This window comes from Mastomys coucha, unplaced genomic scaffold (genome assembly GCF_008632895.1).
Source record: "Mastomys coucha isolate ucsf_1 unplaced genomic scaffold, UCSF_Mcou_1 pScaffold6, whole genome shotgun sequence".
Lineage (NCBI taxonomy): Eukaryota > Metazoa > Chordata > Mammalia > Rodentia > Muridae > Mastomys > Mastomys coucha.
This window is the reverse complement of record NW_022196912.1, coordinates 46,935,152-46,948,668: the sequence shown is the minus strand read 5'-3', so window position 1 is coordinate 46,948,668 and position 13,517 is coordinate 46,935,152. Positions and strand designations below refer to the sequence as shown.

General features: G+C 42.9%; 2 pseudogenes across 1 annotated transcript in view; both read right to left on the bottom strand.

The window, feature by feature from the left end:
- The window catches only part of LOC116080790, a 6,441-nt pseudogene extending 5,271 nt beyond the window's left edge, over positions 1 to 1,170 (bottom strand). The window contains exon 1 of the transcript XR_004114606.1: positions 269 to 1,170. The product of XR_004114606.1 is annotated as a prohibitin pseudogene (transcript). The remainder of the gene's footprint in view (positions 1 to 268) is intronic.
- The window catches only part of LOC116080997, a 107,968-nt pseudogene that overhangs the window by 16,506 nt on the left and 77,945 nt on the right, over positions 1 to 13,517 (bottom strand).

Sequence of the window (13,517 nt, the reverse complement as noted above, 5' to 3'; positions counted from 1 at the left end):
GCTGGCCTCAAACTCAGAAATCTGCCTGCCTCTGCCTCCCAAGTGCTGGGATTAAAGGTATGTGCCACAACTGACCCGCTATTATTATTATTATTATTATTATTATTATTATTATTGGTACATGAGTGCTGGGTATCTGAACTGGGGTCTTCATGCTTGTATAAATAAACAGCACTTTACCCACTGAGCCATCGCCCTAGCCCCTCATTTCTTCTTATTGTGAAAATTTGAACTAGAAGATGCTAATTTTTGTTTGAAGTGATTTTACCTTTATTTTCCTCACTTTAAGCCAATCATTAAATTTCACAGTGATTTCTAAGGTGGGGCAGAAGGGAAGGCATGGTTCAGCATGATGGAGGCCGTGGCCCGGCCGACCTTACTGGGGAAGCTGGAGAAGCACAGACTGCCCTCCTGTAAGGTATGTGATGTTCCCGAGAGCGGGAGAGCTGGTACCAATGTCCTCAGCAGCCTCCGGCTTGCGCAGCTCAATCAGGCCATCGTCTGTTGTGGCCAACGAGTTGGCGATCAGCTCAGCTGCCTTGGAGTCACCCTCAGCGGAGATGATGGCTGCCTTCTGCTGCTGTTCAGCCTTTTCCACCACAGATCTGGCTCTCTCCGCTTCCTGCTGAGCCACCTGTTTGGCTTCTCCTGCCTCTGTGAACTCCTTCCCGAAGGTCAGATGTGTCAGGGACACGTCATCCAGGATAAGGCCAAATGTTGCTGCTCGCTCTGTGAGGTCATCGCTCACCTGCCTGGAGACCAGCACTCGCTAGGTAATAAATTCTCCAGCATCGAACGGAGCCACCACCGACTTGAGGATCTCTGTGGTGACAGACGGCAGTACCTGCTCATCATAGTCCTCACCACAGGCCGGAAGAGGATGCGCAGTGTGATGTTGACGTTCTGCAAGTCTTTGCTACCGGTGATGACAGGTACATTCCGTGGTCGAGAGCGGCAGTCAAAAATAACTGGTTTCTGTACTCGAGGGACGAGAAAGTGAGTTCCTTCCTCTACCACAATGTCCTGTATGCCATGGAATCGGTCAAAGATGACAGCTCTGTGTCCAGCATCCACATTATATAAAGCAGAGTTCACATCTCCTGCAACTAACGCCAGGCCGAACTTCCCGATGGACTCAAACACTTTGGCAGCCATGACTCCTTCTGTTGCTTCTACTCACACCTGCTTTCACTCTGACCTCCACATGAATTCCCCTAGAAGATGCTATTATGATTTCTAGAAACATTGAAATTGGAAAAAGAACTTGGGCCCTGGGGTCTCTTAAAGCATAAAAGCTCCACAGGTTACTGAACTGACTGCAAGGTGTATTGGATGCCTCAGCTGTCCAGGAGTCCACACAGAGAATTCTAAGTGTTGAATGTGGAAATGAAGTTCTGAGGTTTATCTCATCTCCTGAGGTACTGAACCTGCCTGTGTTGCTGGTGTGCAGTTTACCTTTAACTAATAGTTCTCTGGTGTTCGAAGCAAGTCTCTTCTAAAACACCGTACAACGACTGTTGATTCTGTTTCATTTCCAGTCACAGCCAGCCAGCCAGCAACTTGAAATACTCAATAATAATAAAAAAATAAATAAAAAATTTAAGACCATTTCTTGACAGTATTTGACATTGACCAAAATTTGGCGAGTTTTGCTCTTATGTCATCTCTCTCACCAAAGAACATTAATGAATCTTGACATTAACATGTTGAACATTTCTTAAAGTAACATTAAATAAGTTTAATTGTTTTGAATTTTAACTGAATTCTAGGATTTACTACTAAATATTGCATTGAAAACACTTTGAGATTACTCACCTTAAAGACTTTTAAAATGAAATGGTTTAATTTTTGTTTTCTGAGTTAGGTGTGTAATTTCTGATTATTATAGTTTGGAATGGTTATGAATTTAGAATATTTTTACAGTACTTTTTCCTTTTTTTTTCTTTTTGAGACGGGTTTTCACAATGTATCCCTGGCTGGCCTGGATCTAGCTATGTAGGCCAGGCTGCCCTTTGCTTCTGCCTCCCAAGTTCTGGGACTAAAGGTATGTGTCACAATTGCTCTGAGGGAGTACTGGGACTAAAGGTATGTGTCACAATTGCTCTGAGTGCATTTTTCCTTTACAAAACAAACAAAAAACAAAACTTATCTTCATTTAAAAAGTAACCTAATAAAAAGTTTTTCACTTTTTGGATTATAAGGTTCATTTGTTCTTCCTCAAATTCACTTTGGTTTTTCCTGTTTTTCCCTTTCTCACTTAGCTGTAAAGAATTGTTTCTGGAGACTTCTACCAATTTACTTCTATTTATGATCTGGAATAAGAAAAAAAAACAAGAAGGAACATATACAGAGATTAAAGAAGTTCCATGAGAATTATTGCCTGACTGGGCCAAATAAAACTGTCACTAAAAACTAGATACAAGTCTGCATAAGCAAACCGTAGGTTCATTAGAAAGGATTCCCAAGAGTGATGAGGGTTAATTAATCATGTTTTCATAATAATGCTGGTTTTAAAAGATAGTTACTGATAAAAATCATTACTTGACTACACCCTGACCTAATAGTATGCATGAATTTTCAAACATAAATCTAAAACATAGATTTAATGACTAGGCACTACTTACTAAGTGGTGGCCATTTTTAACAGGTTGAAACTAACTTCTTATGTATTGGTTAAATGGTTACTCTAAACATTCCTCAAATTAAGCTATGCACTTCCTTTGAAAGCTAACAAGAAAATATTTCTCCTTTCACAAAGGAACTAGAGGGGAGAGCAGGCTGTGGAGAGGCCGCCCCTCACCCCACCTCTTCCCTGGGGGAGCAGCTGAGCTACTGATCTGCCAGTGACCAGGAGTGCACATTCTTAATTGTGTGATTGAAAAAGGTCATGGCTTCCTTTCTTGAGGTTCCAACAAATTTGAGGTGGTAGGAGTGAGGACCACAGAACAACTTGCTAAGTTGAACCTTATTGAGTAAATTAGTTGTGACAGAAGTAGGGCTAATTAGGAGCAAAGAGAATGGGGGTGAGATCCCTTTTATTTCCTCACAAAAGTGACTGGCTGCATTTGACCCACACAGCTTTTGTGAAAAAAGATTTAAGCTGTAGTCATTAGCAAGTGATAAAACAACAAAAAGAAGTCTTTATATGATGAAATCCTGTGTCATAAATTTCTAGAGAGTTGGTCCTAATTCTCTAAAGCAGTTAAGACCAGAGAGCAGTCAAAGGAAGAGCCCAGAAACATGTGCTCCAGACAGGAGTCCACAGGCAATGCATGGAGATCTCAGAGCCCAGAAGCATATGCTCCCAACAGGAGTCCACAGGCAATGCATGGGGATCTCAGAGCCCAGAAATATGTGCTCCAGATAGGAGTCTATGGGTGATGCTGGGGATCTCTGAGCCCAGAAACATGTTCTCCAGACAGGAGTCCACGGGTGATGCATGGGAAATCTCAGAGCCCAGAGGAAGATGCCATAGTCAGACTGACAGAGTCATATGTGTAAATTAAGAGGTTGACGTGGGGTCTGGGGGAGGGGGAGAGAGAAATAGAGACAGAGAGACAGATAGGGAGTCATAGAGACAGAGAGGAGAGAGACAGAGAGATAGACAGACAGAGACAGAGAGACAGACAGAGAGATATATAGAAAGACAGAAAGACAGACATAGAGACAGAGAGAGGAGAGAGACAGGAGGATGGACAGAGAGACAGAGAGACAGATAGACATAGAGAGAGGGCCAGAGAGAGGAGAGAGACAGAGAGACAAAGAGAGAGACAGAGACAGAGAGATGAGAGAGAAGACAGAGAGACATAGAGAGACAGAGACAGATAGACAGGTCCCGGCAAAGAGACATAGAGACAGAAAGAAACAGAGACCAAGAGACAAAGAGAGAAGAGAGAGAAGAGAGAGAAGAGCGAGAGCGATGAGGGTATAAACAGAATTACTGCCCTTTGCAAACATTTCTGCACTCCACCCTCTGTCACATCAGATTCCTGAGAATTCTCACAGTCCCTGCTGGCATTGTTCTGCCTTCTAAGCAGGAAAATAATTCCCTATCATTTTGTCAACAGGACAATCTTGCTTTCATTCTTTCCCAGCTTTCTACTCAAATGTGCTGATTAAACCAATTCTGTTACTGGGACGTTATCTCTGAACACTGACAGCTTACGTCAAGATCAACTTAATAAGAACCTAGCAGCAATCAGGGCTTGTTTCAATGTTGTGAAAAGTCTTGTTTTTGAGAAAGAGAAGAAGAATCATTTCAATACATCAAGAAATTGAGGACTCTTACCCACTGAGGTCTAAGATAGTTTTGTTCTGCTAGGATTGCTGCTATAATTCCCAACTAGATCTGACACACAGTAAGGGCCCAAGTTCTAGGTCTATGTCTGACACACAGTAGGTGTGTCACATTACCAACACCACACCACTGCTACCATCACCACCACCATCACCATAATTAGTCTGGGGAGCTAGCTCTGTCTATCAAGTGCTTGCCACACAAGCACAATGACCTGGGTTTGACTCCCAGAACCCAAGTGAAAGTTGGGCGGAGTGGCATGCATGGCTCATTATGCTATGAGTGCTAGGGAGGTAGAGGCAGGGGAGGATCCTTGGGGTCCTCTGACTAGCCTGTCCAACATGTTTGGGGAGCTACATACAAATCAACCACTTAGAGGTTCCTTTCAAAAAGCAAGATGGATGCTGTTTTGAGGAATAGCAGCAAGATTGGATTTTGGCCTCACATATATACTCACATATACACTCACACATATGTAACACACACATGCAAACTCATGCGCATGCCACACGAAGGTGCACATGCAAGTGTGTGTGTGTGTGTATTTGTGTGTGTGTGCTTGTGCCCAAACAAAGAAACAACATGGTATTACATCTATCTTCACAGAAGGGAGTACAGAACACATAAGACTGAAAAACTTCTGAAGCATTTTAATGTTACTTTCTTATACTAGAATCTACATGTTTAGTAGGATTTAAAATCTAACTCTGAATTCATAAAATTATTCTTTGCTTTGAGAGGTCTATATAATCTTCAAACCATCAAGGACACATCTTGACTTTTTTATGAGGTATGTGCTCTTACAAACAAACAAAGCATTTTCCACACTTGTCTTGTGCTATGGCATCCTGAGTTCTTTTTTTCTTTCTCTTTAGATGTGTGTGTACCTGTGCATCCACCCAACATGCACATCCGCTTTTAAAATCCACTTTGATATTCATATTTTAATCTTCAGAATACCACAGTTTTTAGTTGTCAGGACACATGTTTTCTTAGATCCAAGTTAGATGGCATTTTAACACAATTTCAGGGGCTGGAGGGCTCAGTGGGTCAGTGGGTCAGTGGGTCAGAGCTCCTGCTGCATTGGCAGAAGACCTGTTTGTTGTTGTTTTGTTTTTGTTTTTCTGTTTTGTTTTCCAAGAGGTTCTGTTTCCAGCATAGCAGCCCACAACCATCTTGTTAGACCAATTCCAGGGTATGTGACACCATCTCCTGATCTTTGTGGATACCATGCACATGGTACATACACACACACACACACACACACACACACACACACACACACACTCATACACATAAAATCATAAAATCAAAATAAATTATAAATGTTTTCTAACAATTCCTTTCTTTACTGTTAACACCTTTGCATATCAGGCAAGAATAGACAACATTTATGTGATTCTTCAATCAATTTGGACTTTTAGTCTTCATATATAAAATTCTATACCTATAGTTAGATAAATATTAAAAGATTCACTAGAACCTTTTGAACTATAACTCCATAGCTTAGGAGCTAGAACCCCAGGGTCCTGAGCTTTATTTTCTGTAGAACCATATTTCATGAGTGAGAACCATGCTCTATGTTTTAAGCCCCCTGGCTCATACTCTGCCATTTTTAAAGTACAACATGTTTTTCATGGATCAGGAGAACAGACAAACAAAAACATGTTCCTATTGCTCCAGATTATTTTCTGATTTTATTTGTTTGCCAATTTATCTCCCTTCCATTTGTCCCTAGTCTATGGCTACCCCTTCCCTGCAGTCTTTCCTAACAGAGACGGAATGCTTAACTTACGTCTGTGCTTCTAAAGAAGTCGTTAACGCTGTGTATGGTGTTCCAACTCCCGTGTCTCTCCAGCAGCAGGAATAACTGAAGAATAGGAGCTCATTATGCTCACTACCCAATTTCTACTGCCCAGTATTAGGCATCTTAAAAATCTTAGGAATTGCAGGTTGGATAGAATTAGTATGGGGCAGCATTACCTCTCTTTGGTTTGGTTAACCTCAGAGGGACCTTGAGTTCTTTCACTGAATGTCATATCAGGAATCAGTAAATGCTTGTCTCTGTAATTTACTGATCACCGGCAATAGGTCATTGGAAGATTTGATTTTACCCATTTAGGTTTTCCTTTTGGGGGAAAGGACATTTTAAATTGCTATTTAAAATGTTTGTTTTTCTCTTTGAAAGAGAAAAGAGTAAGAGTAAGAAAAGAGTAAGAGTAAGAAAAGAGTAAGGCAGAACAGCCCGTAGTTACATCTCTGCATGGGTTTGTGTCTTTTCCCCTTTACCCAACTCAGCAGAGTATGCAGAAACAAATTCCATCTGACCCACTTGGCAGCAACAGAGGTCACCTTAAACAGATGAGCTAATCAAGAAACTCTCCAGACGTCCATTTCTCTTCCAACTTAGCCTTGGCTTTCATGTGACTCAAATTCAGTTTTGAGAACTATTCACTGTGCATTAATGATTTCCAGAATGCTGTGTGACTCCAGTTGCATCAAAAGTTCTTATGGGAAATGGTGTGGTTAGCTCCTTTTTGCCTTTGCCTCTGTGGTTTCTGGAAGTGGTTGCTGGAAACGGGGCAGCTTCTACCCAGAAAGCAAAGAAATGCAGCCTTTTTATTGCTTGGGGCCACATTAGAGTCTCTCTAAATTATTTTGCCAACGCTGGAAATTGAACCCAGAACCTTGCATATACTAGCCAAGCTCTTTGTGACTGAGTTGGCTTCCGGTCCAGCCGAGTAGAATTCCTGTTACTGACCACTCCTTGAAGGATTAGCGTTAGATTAGTTTGGGTGTTACTATTTGTTCAGCAGCCGACATTGTTATTTTTATTTGTTATCTAGGCTCCCTATTGTTTAAGAAGTCCAAGTGGTTCATTCTTCTAAATGTGGACATCTGGTTTTCCCAGCACCGTTTGTTGAAGTTCCTCTCTTTTCTCTAGCTTATGTTTTTGGCATCTTTGTCATGTATCAAGTGTCTGAAACTATGTGCACTCATGTTTGGGTTTTCAATTTTGTTCCGTTGGTGTACATATCTGTTTTGATGCCAGTATCATGTTTTTAATACCATGCTTTTATAATATATCTTAAGATCAGGGATGGTAACCCCTCCATCATCGTTCGTGCCAAGGGCAGGCAGAAGAAAGCATCTTTCGTCTCTCATAAGTCTTAACTGGCAGGAGTGGTGTGTTCCAGGCTGAAGGGTGCTTATACAACACCCCAAGCTGGAGGAGCCTGGAGATGTGCGGCTTAATTCTCTCTCATGCCTCTCGAGACATAGAGTATTGTCTGAGAGACACCGGAGTAACATGCACCTTGAGTTCTACCACTATGGGGGGATGACATTTTGCTTTGCCCATCCCAGCCACTTCTGCCCAGGCTGACGGGAATATTTCCAGTCACCAAGTCAAGTCCTGGTTCTAAGTGAAGGTGGTTTCAAATAATTTATACTCATCTTCTAGTTTGGTAGTCAGAATGTGTATGAGCTCCCCTGGTGGGCCAGTTAGCTGAGGCCCTTCAGGCAGGAAGTGTATCTGGACTCCCATCTTGGAGAATAAGTCTTGCCCAGAGGGTAGGGACAGTCTGGGTGACCATAAATGAATGGGATACCTGGCCCATCTTTAGGTCCACTATTCTTTGGGTAGTTCATGAATACATTTTGGTGCTTGTGGCTCCTTGGACCCAAGATTTTTTCTTGGAAATAGGGCCATTGACTTGGAGGAGGAACTGAGTGTTAAGCCCTTGTGTCCACCAAGAACTGAGTGGGTTTCCCCATCCACTCTCAGGGTTACCCTGGGTTCAGGGAGAGGATCTAAACCTCATCTACTGTAATCACTGTCTTCACCCAGGGCTAAAACCTTCACTGTTTGGAGATACTTTTCCCAAGGCCTGGGATTTCCTACTCCCAGCTTCTGTTTGTTGGGGCACTCTCGGGCCCAGTGGTTCCTCTCCTTGCAATATGTGCACTGGTCCTTCTCTTCAAGGGGTTTTCTGTCTCTTATTGGTTGGAGTCTCTCTTCTCTGCTTTCCCTAACTACTGTAGCCAAGATTCTCTGTAAATTCCTCTCTTGTTGCTTTTCTTTTCATCTCCCTTTCATCTTCTTCCTTTCCTTTTCTCTGCTCCTTCTCTTCCTTGGCTCCCTGTTATGGTAGACTTTCTCAGCAAACTACACTAAATCTTCAATGACTTATCCTGTAATCCCTCTAACCTCTGAAGCTTTTTCCTGATATCTCTACTTGTCTAGTTTATAAAAGCCATAGTTACAGTAGCTTTGTGCTCCTTGTTGCTGGGTTCATAGGCTGTATACTGCTGAAATGCCTCCATGAGTCACTTTAGAAAGGCTTCTGGCAACTCGTCTGGTCCCTGCTTAACCTCACATACCTTGGTCAAATTTGTGGGCTGCCGGGTGGCTGCCTTGAGACCTGCCAACAGAGCTGGTGGTAGACTTTAAGGTGTTCCTTATCTTTGGCTGAATTAAAGTCCCAATCAGGTCAGGTCAGGGGAAACCTGCTGTTGATGACACTTTGGTCCAGTATTTCCTCACTATGTCATTTTGGAATGGTAATGTATATCCTGTGCTATGATATATTGGAAGTATATGACCTGATTTTTGATTTTATAGAGATTACAGTTAAGAGATTGCATGAATCTCAGAAGAGACTTTGAACTTTTGAGTTTTAAGCATTGATGAGACTATGATAGACTAGGGGAATTTTGAAGTTGGACATAATGTGTTTTGCGTTACACTATGGCTAGGTATCCCATACACTCATGTGTTTGAACAAGCCTATGAGGGCCAGGGAGTGGAGTGGCAGATATAGGTATAGGAAAGAACTTTTAAAATAGGTCTCCATTTGAAGAATTAAGTTCAAGAATTGGTAACTAGAACTTCATAAAACTAAAAAGCTTCTGCACAGCTAAAGAAACAACCAAGTGGAGAGGAAGCCATAGAGTGTGAGAGAATCTCTCAGTTCCATGTCTAACTAAAAATTAACATCCAGGAAGTATAAGGAACTAAAAAATCAGTCAAAGCCACCAATAACCCATTAAAAAAAAAAAGGCCCAGAACCCGAGCAGAGAGTTGTCAAAAGCAGAAAAAAAACGTGTAAGAAATATCTCAAAAAAAGTTCATTGTCCCTAGTAATTAGGGAAATGAAAATCAAGACAACTTTAAGACTTTATTTTACCCCAGTCAGCATGACAGAGATCAGCAAAACATGCAATTCCAAGAGCTGGAGGGAGGTCTCACGCACTGCTCGTGGGACTGCAAACTGCTCTAGTCTTTCTGTAAATCAGTGTGGAGAATCCTCAGAATTGTAAAAAGAAATTTCCCCAAAGACCCAGTTATACCAGCCTTTGGCATCTGCTGAAAGGACTCGACAACCTACTCTATGGATCTTCACTCAGTCATGTTCATTGCTGCTCTGGTTGAATAGCATGAGAAATGGAAACAACTTAATTTCCTTCTGTGGATGAGTGGACAATGAAAGAGTGGTAGCACACACTATGGAATGCTGTTCAGCCGTCAAGAAAAATGAAATCATTAACCATGCAGGCGGGTGGACGCAGCTGGAAAAGAACACATTAGTGAGGCAACTCAGACCCTGAAAGACAAACGTCATGTGCTCTGGCTCACCCGAGGCTCTTAGCTCTCGGTCTTCAGTTATGAGTATAGTCCTCACTCATCATCAGGGAAACTTCTCTTTGGAGCAGATGGAGACCATTGCAGAAAACCACAACGGATCAAAACGCAGAGTTGTGGATCCCAGTTCCAACTAGCAATCTAAACACAACTCCTGCACTTAAGACTCAGGGATCATCTTTGAAAGAGGGGACAGAAAGCTTGTAAATGCCAGAGGAACAAGGAGTTCACTGTAAGATATTTTCTCGTAGGAATGTCTGAAGCTACACCCATAAAGCCCTACTAACAGGAGCGGAACAAGGATGGCATCCCTAGATCATAAAGAGCCGAAAGCATTTCTGCTCTTACCCCTGATGCTTGCATTAAAGATGCTGGATTGCACACCAGTTTCTTCCTGAAGGTTTTCAAGTCAGAAATTCATTTCTTTTTTAAAAAATTAATTAATTTATTTTATGTATATGAGTACACTGCAGCTGTAAAGATAGTTGTGAACCATCGTGTGGTTTCTAGGAGATGAACTAGGGACCTCTGCTCGCTCTGGTCCTGCTTGCTCCTGCCCCGCTTGCTCTGGCCTTGTGATTTATTTATCATTATAAGTAACTACACTGTAGCTGTCTTCAAACATGCCAGAAGAGGGTGTCAGATCTCATTACAGATGGTTGTGAGCCACCATGTGGTTGCTGGGATTTGAACTCAGGACCTTCGGAAGAGCAGTCAGTGTTCTTAACTGCTGAGCCATCTCACCAGCCCAAAGAGTCCGTTTCATTCCTCATTCTTGCCAAGTTTCCCTCAGGTATTGAAATTCATGCACCGTTTTCAGTTGCTCACTTAGCAGCGTGATTTGTTTTCCAATGGGGAAAGTGAGGTTAAATGTCATTAAGTTTGATGTATCAATAAAAACAATTGCCACAAAATAATCCTCATTATTAGGTGTCCTCAATTAGGAGGGACCCTCTCCTCATAATTCTTCATTTGTGTTTACGATTCTGTTAATGGCCCATCTCTTTTCCTTTGGCTGCTTGGAGTATTTCATCACATATTTAAGCTATGGTAAGAATATACATCCTAGCAGAGTAAACAAGGTATGTATTTAGACATGGTTCATTTAAACCAATCTAAAAGATTTCTCTATTTGTTTTTCAATGCCTGCTAAGACAGAATACTGGACTCAGCCTTGGGTAAAAGCAGTTCTTCATCCAGAAGACATCTGGGATAGGAGAAAATGCAGGCATGACCTGGCTGCCAGCCTACTTGGCACACTGAGCTTCTAAATAAGAAGCCTGACTGTGCCTCGGAAGTCAGAATGCTGAATTCCGATGTAGTGTGAGTAGCTGGTAGCTAGCCTGCAGTCTGCGCTCTTCATGTCTCCATTAACCTGCCTCTTCCTGGCCCCCTATCCAATCCGAGATAATGTGCTAAGCAATCACAGTTGATAGGCTTCCAGTATTTAAGTACTTGTTCACATGCAATAAAGCAAATGCTGTTCTCTGAAACCATCTCCAGAGTGGTTTATCTCTGCTCCCTCTACCAGCCCATAGGCTTTGCTGTTCTGGGGAAAGCCCTGGTAACAATGACAGTCTGCCTTTAGTGTCCTTCAAGCTACTGCTGTGCAGTCTGAATTCACATGTGTGGCGAGGAAATCTCCTAACTGGTGAGCGGACACTAGTTCTTTCCCCCCTGTACTGGCTGGTTTTGTGTGTCAACTTGACATAAGATGGAGTTATCACAGAGAAAGGAGCCTCCCTTGAGGAAATGCCTCCATGAGATCCAGCTGTAAGGCATTTTCTCAATTAGGGATCAAGGGGGAAGGCCCGGCCCATTGTGGGTGGTGCTATCCCTGGGCTGGTAGTTCCTGGGTTCTATAAGAAAGCAAGCTGAGCAAGCCAGGGGAAGCAAGCCAGTAAGTAACATCCCTCCACAGCCTCTCCATCAGCTCCTGCTTCCTGACCTGCATGAGTTCTAGTCCTGACGTACTTTGGTGATGAACAGCAATATGGAAGTGCAAGCTGAATAAATCATTTCCTCCCCAACTTGCTTCTTGGTTATGTTTTGTGCAGGAATAGAAACCCTGACTAAGACTCCCATCCCCTCTTGCTTCTCCTGACTGGGTTCAGCACGTATATCCAGCTCAAGTGGACACTCTCCTTCTGATGGGGACACTACATGGGTACCCTAGCAGATACAGCTGGGGCAATCTGAACATTAAACAATGCATCCTGGATTTTTCTTCTCTTCCACAGACGTTTTCTTCTTCATTCTCCAACTTTCAAGTCTGTACTTCCTCAGGCTAACAATACTAACAATAAAAGCAATTACAGCTATTGTTGTGACCACTTACATTCCTGAGCACTTTCTGTATTCCAGGAACCACGCTAAGTCGCTTGTCTTGGGCAAGAATCCTGTGAAGCAGAGACTGTCTTCTTCCTGACGAAGAAACTAAAGCTGGAGAAATAGTTTGTCTGAAGCCACACAGGTAGTGGGTGGATTTGAACCATGGTGTCTTGACCTCTACATTTAAGCTCAACGTGCCCTCACTTCCCTGTCCTCCTGATCGCCTTTCTAAATTCATCTAGAGAACAGTTCCTGGCTACAGCTGGCCTGGGACATAATCATGTGGGTAGGGAAGAAGTTCTGTGTGCCCCGCTGAAGTCTTGGTGAATGGCAGTAAAGAAGACAGGAGTCTGTTCTCTAGGGAGACAAGGGAAGGCTGCAAATGGGAGATGTTGTTTGGGTGGCCGTCAAGCCAAGCCAGGCCTTCTGCATGCTGTCTGACCCAGGGGACAGGCATCTTGGCCTGTGGTTGGAGGGACACGGCAACTATCATTTTCTTATCACCTCTGCCTGGCTCCTGGTGCCTTTCCTCTTGCTGCCCTCTAGTCTGTCATCGTCTTTTTGTTCACAATGTCCCTGAAGCTCATTCTGCTTTCTTGGTGCCACTTTGACGTCTTCCCAACAGCTATAACCATGGAGCAGCCTGAAGCTCACTCTCAGGTGTGTTTTCCTTGGGCCACACTGTGATTTACAAGTGATACCGAGGAGCTCCTTTACTTGTCAGTGAGGGCTATTTTTTATGAAAGTGTCAACAACCTCTATCTCTTGAGAAGAAGGGCCATCTGGTTACTCGGGGCCCCATTTCTGCAGGATAAGAGTTAGAGGGTGTAGAGATATACCCAATCTCTTTACATAGCCATGAGGACTCCCCAGGCCCTGTTGCTGGCTTTACCATGTGGGTCTGAGCTGTACAGGTGGGCCGTTTCTTTTTCCTTGTATAACTTTTAAGCAGGTACCATATGTTTCTAGGCTATTTTCCTGTTGATAATGTTTGGCTTATGTTTACAACTGTGTTCATTTAGGACCTTTTAATTTTTTTGAAAAGAGGAGATATTTGGGGGGGGCAGTCTTGGTAGAGTCTGCCTCTATGATGGAGAAAATATACACAAGTCATTCTAGTTTTTGCTTGGAGCAGGTTGTCAGAGGCAAAGCTTGCCACAGGGTTCCTAGTGTCTGTCACCTCTTGACAGCTCAGCTACAGCAGAGAGAGAGAGAGAGAGAGAGAGAGAGAGAGAGAGAGAGAGA